The following is a 7,061-nucleotide window of genomic DNA, read 5'->3' as shown; positions in this document are numbered from 1 at the left end:
ATATACAATGATTTCTTTTTGAGCTAATACTAACATAAGTTTCTTGATTAGAGCTTTTTAAGTATTACTACTTAGTAAATTGGCAACGGGTATGAGAAAACTAGAAAGAACAGAGAAAAGAAGAATGAACACAGTCAGGCACTGGTGTTGGACGAGAAGGCCCGGCTCGCAGTCTCCGCTCTCATTCATCCCAAAGCTGTTCTGTCGGGTTGAGGTCAGGACTCTGTGCAGGACAGTCCACTTCCTCCACACCAAACTCCTCATCCAGGTCTTTATAGACCCTGCTTTGTGCACTGGTGCGCAGTCATGTTGGAACAGGAACATCCCCAAACTGTTCCCACAAAGCTAGGAGCATGAAATTGTCCAAAAAGTCTTGATTTGCTGAAGCATTAAGAGTTTCTTTCATTGGAACTAAGAGACCAAGTCTGAAAAACAACCCCACACCATAATCCCCCCCCCCCCCACCAAACAACCCCACACCATAATCCCCCCCCCCCCACCAAACAACCCCACACCATAACCCCCCCCCCCCACCAAACAACCCCACACCATAATCCCCCCTCCGCCAAACAACCCCACACCATAATCCCCCCCTCCACCAAACAACCCCACACCATAATCCCCCCCCACCAAACAACCCCACACCATAATCCCCCCTCCGCCAAACAACCCCACACCATAATCCCCCCTCCACCAAACCCCACACCATAACCCCCCCTCCACCAAACAACCCCACACCATAACCCCCCCCTCCACCAAACAACCCCACACCATAATCCCCCCCACCAAACAACCCCGCACCATAATCCCCCTCCGCCAAACAACCCCACACCAAGCGTGCCGCACAAGCCCTGAAAAGTGAAGCCAAAACGTCTCGATCGCCCCCCGGTGACTGGTCCTAGTATAGGTCATAAGCCCCGCCTCCCCGTGTTATTCAATGGGACGTGAGACCAACTAAACAATTACATTACACTTCAAATATCTTTTTCCAAAGGTGGTTTCTTTCATTTGCTGTCGTTTTTATCACGCTGATGTAAGTTCAAGTGTCTGTTTCAAAAATAAGTTAGTTTTTAGTTAGTTACGTGATGCGGTGGTGTAACGTCATGATTGACAGCTGTGATTGACAGGTTCTCCGAGCGAAGTAGTCACTGAAGCACCAACGGACATTTTTTCGGGATCTTCGGAGGACTGAGGAGATTGTATTTACTTTATTTTAACAAGCCTCTTGTCGTACTGCAATCAATTTTTAAAAAAGTGTGCAGAATCCATTCTCTCTGAGTGCGTTCTGCGAGAGTGAGGGCGGAGCGTTGATTTCGCGGCTTTATTTCCTGCTCACTACTGCGCAGGTCTGGTCCCGAGATCGCTACTGCGCAGACTCAAGTTCCAATATGTCAGCGCGATATCGGGACTCTGGCGGCTTCAGTTCTCATCAATGGAAGAGAGCGAAGGGGCGTCGTCCATCTTTTTTTACAGTCTATGCCCCACACCATAACCCCCCCTCCGCCAAACAACCCCGCACCATAATCCCCCTCCGCCAAACAAACCCACACCATAATCCCCCCTCCGCCAAACAACCCCGCACCATAACCCCCCCCACCAAACAACCCTGCACCATAATCCCCCCTCCGCCAAACAACCCCGCACCATAATCCCCCCTCCACCAAACCCCACACCATAACCCCCCCTCCACCAAACCCCACACCATAACCCCCCCTCCACCAAACAACCCCACACCATAATCCCCCTCCACCAAACAACCCCACACCATAATCCCCCTCCACCAAACAACCCCGCACCATAATCCCCCTCCGCCAAACAACCCCACACCATAACCCCCCCTCCGCCAAACAACCCCACACCATAATCCCCCTCCGCCAAACAAACCCACACCATAATCCCCCCTCCGCCAAACAACCCCGCACCATAACCCCCCCCCACCAAACAACCCTGCACCATAACCCCCCCTCCACCAAACAACCCCACACCATAACCCCCCCCCTCCACCAAACAACCCCACACCATAATCCCCCCACCAAACAACCCCGCACCATAATCCCCCTCCGCCAAACAACCCCGCACCATAACCCCCCCCCACCAAACAACCCCACACCATAACCCCCCCTCCGCCAAACAACCCCACACCATAATCCCCCTCCGCCAAACAACCCCGCACCATAATCCCCCCTCCGCCAAACAACCCTGCACCATAATCCCCCCTCCGCCAAACAAAATCCCCCCTCCACCAAACAACCCCACACCATAACCCCCCCTCCGCCAAACAACCCCATACCATAATCCCCCCTCCGCCAAACAACCCCACACCATAACCCCCCTCCGCCAAACCATAACCCCCCTCTGCCAAACAACCCCACACCATAACCCCCCCTCCACCAAACAACCCCACACCATAACCCCCCTCTGCCAAACAACCCCACACCATAATCCCCCCTCCACCATAAACCCCCCTCCACCAAACAACCCCACACCATAACCCCCCCTCCACCAAACTTTACACTTGGCACAATGCAGGCAAGTTCTCCTGGTAAACGCCAAACCCAGACTCGTCCATCGGATTGGCAGACAGAGAAGCGTGATGTAAGGCTTGGCTGCAGCGGCTCGGCCATGGAAACCCATTCCATGAAGCTCTACGCACTGTTCTTGAGCAAATCTGAAGGCCACGCAAAGTTTGGAGGTCTGTAGCTATTGACTCTGCAGAAAGTTGGCGATTTCTGTGCGTCTCAGCATGTGCTGACCCCACTCTGTGGTTTTACATGGCCTACCACTTAATTGCTGAGTTGCTGTTGTTCCCAATTGCTCCCACTTTGTTATAATACCACTAACAGTTGACCGTGGAATATTTAGTAGTGAAGAAATTTCACGAATGGACTTATTGCACAGGTGACAACCTATCACGGTCCCACGCTTGAGTTCACTGAGCTCCTGAGAGCGACCCATTCTTTCACTTTTGTAGAAGCGTCTTCATGCCTAGTGCTTGAGCTTATACAACCGTGGCCATAGAAGTGATCTGAACACCTGAATTCAGTGATCTGGAGGGGTGTCCCAATACTTTCGGCAATATAGTGTATATATGTGTGTGTATATGTATGCATGCATGTATGTATGTATGTATATATATATATATATATATATATATATATATATATATCCACACACACACACACACACACACACACACACATATTATATAAACAAAAACTTATGTAAAATGCAATTAATTGATTTGACAGCACTAGTCTATACGTAGTCGAATTTAGACATTGGAAACGTAATTATAAATAGATAATTATAAAGTTCAATGAAAATTAAAAGAGCATGTGATTCCTCACAATTTATAAAAAAACCAAAAAAAAATGAAGCTGATGTTTTGATGTTATTACAGTAGGTGAAAATGCTGTGAATGAATAAAAAACCCCAACAAAATACAAACAAGATTTTATTAAAAAAAAAGAAATTCAGGAGATCAGTTTTTAAAAAAGTAAAAACAAATAGAAGATGCTTTTTTTTTTTTCATTAAAAAAAAAAAAAAACAGTAACAGAATATCAGAAACGGTGGCACAGGAAGACACTTTACCGGCTAGAAACTCTGGTTTACATGCAGACAAACCATCAAACTGTTTCTTCAGCTATCTGTACAAAATGTGTGACTGTATAAATAAAGAATATGTTTAAAAAAAGCTGTTCAAGAGACAAGCCATTTGTTCAATAATCACATCACAACCATACCGTATGGCTTTATGACGAGCTGTTTCTGTGGATCCAGACACCATCTCTAAACCCAAACTCTGAACTCCACGACTGAAACAGCGGACGCGTCTGCGGTTCATGGCTCTGTCTGGTGAACAGCTTCAACACCCCATGTTAGCAGCAATACATTTTGAAACTATGAAATGATCTGTTCAAAACAATAGCAGCTATTCGTTGGAAATCGATGACATTAAATCATGCAAATTGAACTGATTCAGTCTCATCCCAGTTGCTGAGAAAGATATAAGAATTTAGATATGTAATGAATCTGAATTGTTATCATTTCAAAGTTTCAAAACCGTGTTTCATGTTTTGTGTTTGTAATGGATGATATGATTTAGCAAGCTTAATAACCAAAAATAAATCCTGTGTTCCTTCATGAGGTGCGTGGTATCATTTGAGAAATATCTTTAGACATAGCGTTGTCAAAACTTAAAACATCATCAATAAAATCACATTGACAAAGTAGGCAAAGGGTGAGAAGTCAAAGAAATGAGAAAAAAAAAAATAGTGAAAAACACTTGATCATTGCCGTAACCAACTAACTCAAATCTCATCATCTCCATGATCATTCATATGGATTTAGGGCTTTTAAAATATTTCTCAGTAAGAAACGAAAACTAAAGGCATGTTGATTCTTGGTGGCATTGATATCTTTGGTTGCAGGAATGAATCAATTCTTTGGGTGGCCTGAAGATTTCAGTGAATCTCGGTAAACTGTAAAAGAGGTATAGATCCATTTCAGTAACACAACGTTCTTTGAATATAATTTCAAACTATCCTAGTAGCTACAAGATGTTTTTATATGTAAAAGAGTCTCTTTATGAAAACCATTGAACAGTTTTCAGATCAAGGTCATGGCTTTACACTGGTGAAATGTAAAAGCACCGCGAGGAAGAAGTAACAGCTGCATCATGAGCCCTTTAGTGTGATAGAAGCCCTTGTGTTTATATCCTATAGAAGAGCCACACAAAAAAGGTACAAGGTACAAAAACAACTCATGTGGAACCATGAGTAAATATACACTCTTTTTTAGATTATCAATGACATCAAAGCTTTCATTTCGGATATTCAAACTCTTTCAGAAGTGCATCATGATTGACCAGGACAGTAAATTTCAAGTACAACAACAAACTGCACAGAGAAAGACACGAAGAACATTTGCACACGAACAAATTCCCCAAAAATCCTATGAATCAGGGATTTAGAAAGGAACAGCAACCAACACACACAAGCGGAGGAATCCTCATCATCTAAAGAGCGAACACTACAGCTAATCTCAGTCAGACGATCGAAACAGCAGCGTGAAGGAAGAGAGCCACTGGAGAACTGCTTCTGTCCTTCTTCATCCTAATCCTAGTTGTTCCTGCTGATCATGTCATGTTTAATCCCAGCACCACAGCGAAGGCTTCTACACACTACCAGAGCCATGATAACACTCGACCTGATGAAGCCTCACACTATCCAGAACCACAAAACACATGCTTTTTCATCAGTGTTGGGGTCTTGTTTTCCAATGAAGATTATCTTAACAGCCTAAAGACAAAATAGATTTACTTCAGAGGCAAAAATGTGTACAAGAGTAAGACTTGCTTTCAGAGAATATATCTGGAATCATGTGTATTTTTCTTATCAATAGTGTTCTGCTCAGGGCTTGACATTAACTTCCACCAACTCTCTGAGAGCGTGTGTTTCAACACTACTAGCCACTTTGCCTGGATGAATTTTATACTAAATATATATATTTTTCAGCTGTAGTCTTTTAAAAAGGCATCATAAACTAAGTGCAATAGTGTCACTGAAATATCTGAAATGCTTCCAATACTCATTTTCCGCAGAATAGATCCACAATACCAGCTGTTCTCTCTCTCATCTCTCCGACAGCGAGTTACACAAACCCGCCTCTCCTCACTCTCGTTTCATTTGCTCCGGATGAATATTGTTGGTGTTACAGGGCTTGAATTTCAGCGTGGGATTGTGCATATCGTGTAGCCTGGCTAACGTCAGACCTCTTTCTCATTGAGACGTGGTCTGGGAGCCACATGTTCATTTTCTCGTATTTGAGGCGTGGTTTACGAATGCCCAGAGCCGTTTATTGGGCGCTACGAATGTCTATCAAATAGCTCATAGCCAATCGTTTCAGTTATACCAGATGACGTATGTAGAGCGACAGAAATTCGACGAGGAAGAAGACGAAATAAACTTGCGTTCTAAACTACTTAGAACACGATCTAAGGCTGCATGGAAAGATAACTTGATGCCATGTTGGACCCATAGATATAAACAAACTGCTTCGGTGTGTCACATAGACGTCGTCATCGTCTTGCTGCTCCCTCCCTGTTCTGTGATTGGTTCCCTTTTTGAGGGGAAAATCTGGTCCATGGTGTCCAGGCTGCCTAAAATAAAATCGCGCTGCGTGTAAGGCAGCATGGGGAAACCCAGGCTACATACCATGTATAATTTGACTCGTTCCCTCAGGTTTTGCGATCAGACCCAAAGTGCGCGTGCATAAAGCCGCCTCTCAGTGCTAAACTGAGATCGTTTTCGCTGCTTACTGCACTTAAACAGTCAAACACACACACAATAACGTCAAAATGCTGGTCTTAGCGAGTATTCACGTAAACACAGTCAGTTATGTTTAAAGTGAACATAAGCAGTTGAGAAAGATAACGCACGTGTAACAGTATAATGGATCCGTGTCAGGTCTTAAAGTGACAGCAGCCTAATATTCCTGCTGCCAAATTATGAGATAATATTAAAAATATCTATATGGCAGTTTTTCCGCATGGTATCGATGTCAAGATTGTGGCCAGTGAAAATGCGGAGTGGCTGGTAACTTTGGAAAACCACTAGTCACAGGGGCTGGTGAGCAGAAAAGTTCATGTCAAGCCCTGGTTATAATATATATATTTGGCAGAGTAAAAATAAACGTCAAAAAAGGACGACTAAAGAAATTAATATTACTTTCCGAAAAAAAATTACATTGTTTTTCTTATACAGTAGGTAGGTTGACTCAATTAGGCCAATGATTTAAGATCACATGACTAGTGATGGGAGAAACAAAGCTATTCTAAACTTTGAATCAACTGAACCAATTGATTCACAACATGATTCACTGGTTTGAATCGCTGGAAACACCACACACTGGTGACCCCTGCTGGTCAGAACAGTGCAAATGCAGCGGAAACTCAGCCAAAACATGCATAAAACTTTTATAAACCAATTGCAAATGTTTTATTGAAAGTATAATCTATTAAATGCAATTACATCGAACACCATTAAATATTAAGTGCCTT

This window comes from Squalius cephalus (assembly GCF_949319135.1).
Source record: "Squalius cephalus genome assembly, chromosome: 22".
In the NCBI taxonomy this organism is placed as follows: domain Eukaryota; kingdom Metazoa; phylum Chordata; class Actinopteri; order Cypriniformes; family Leuciscidae; genus Squalius; species Squalius cephalus.
This window is presented reverse-complemented; position numbering follows the sequence as displayed.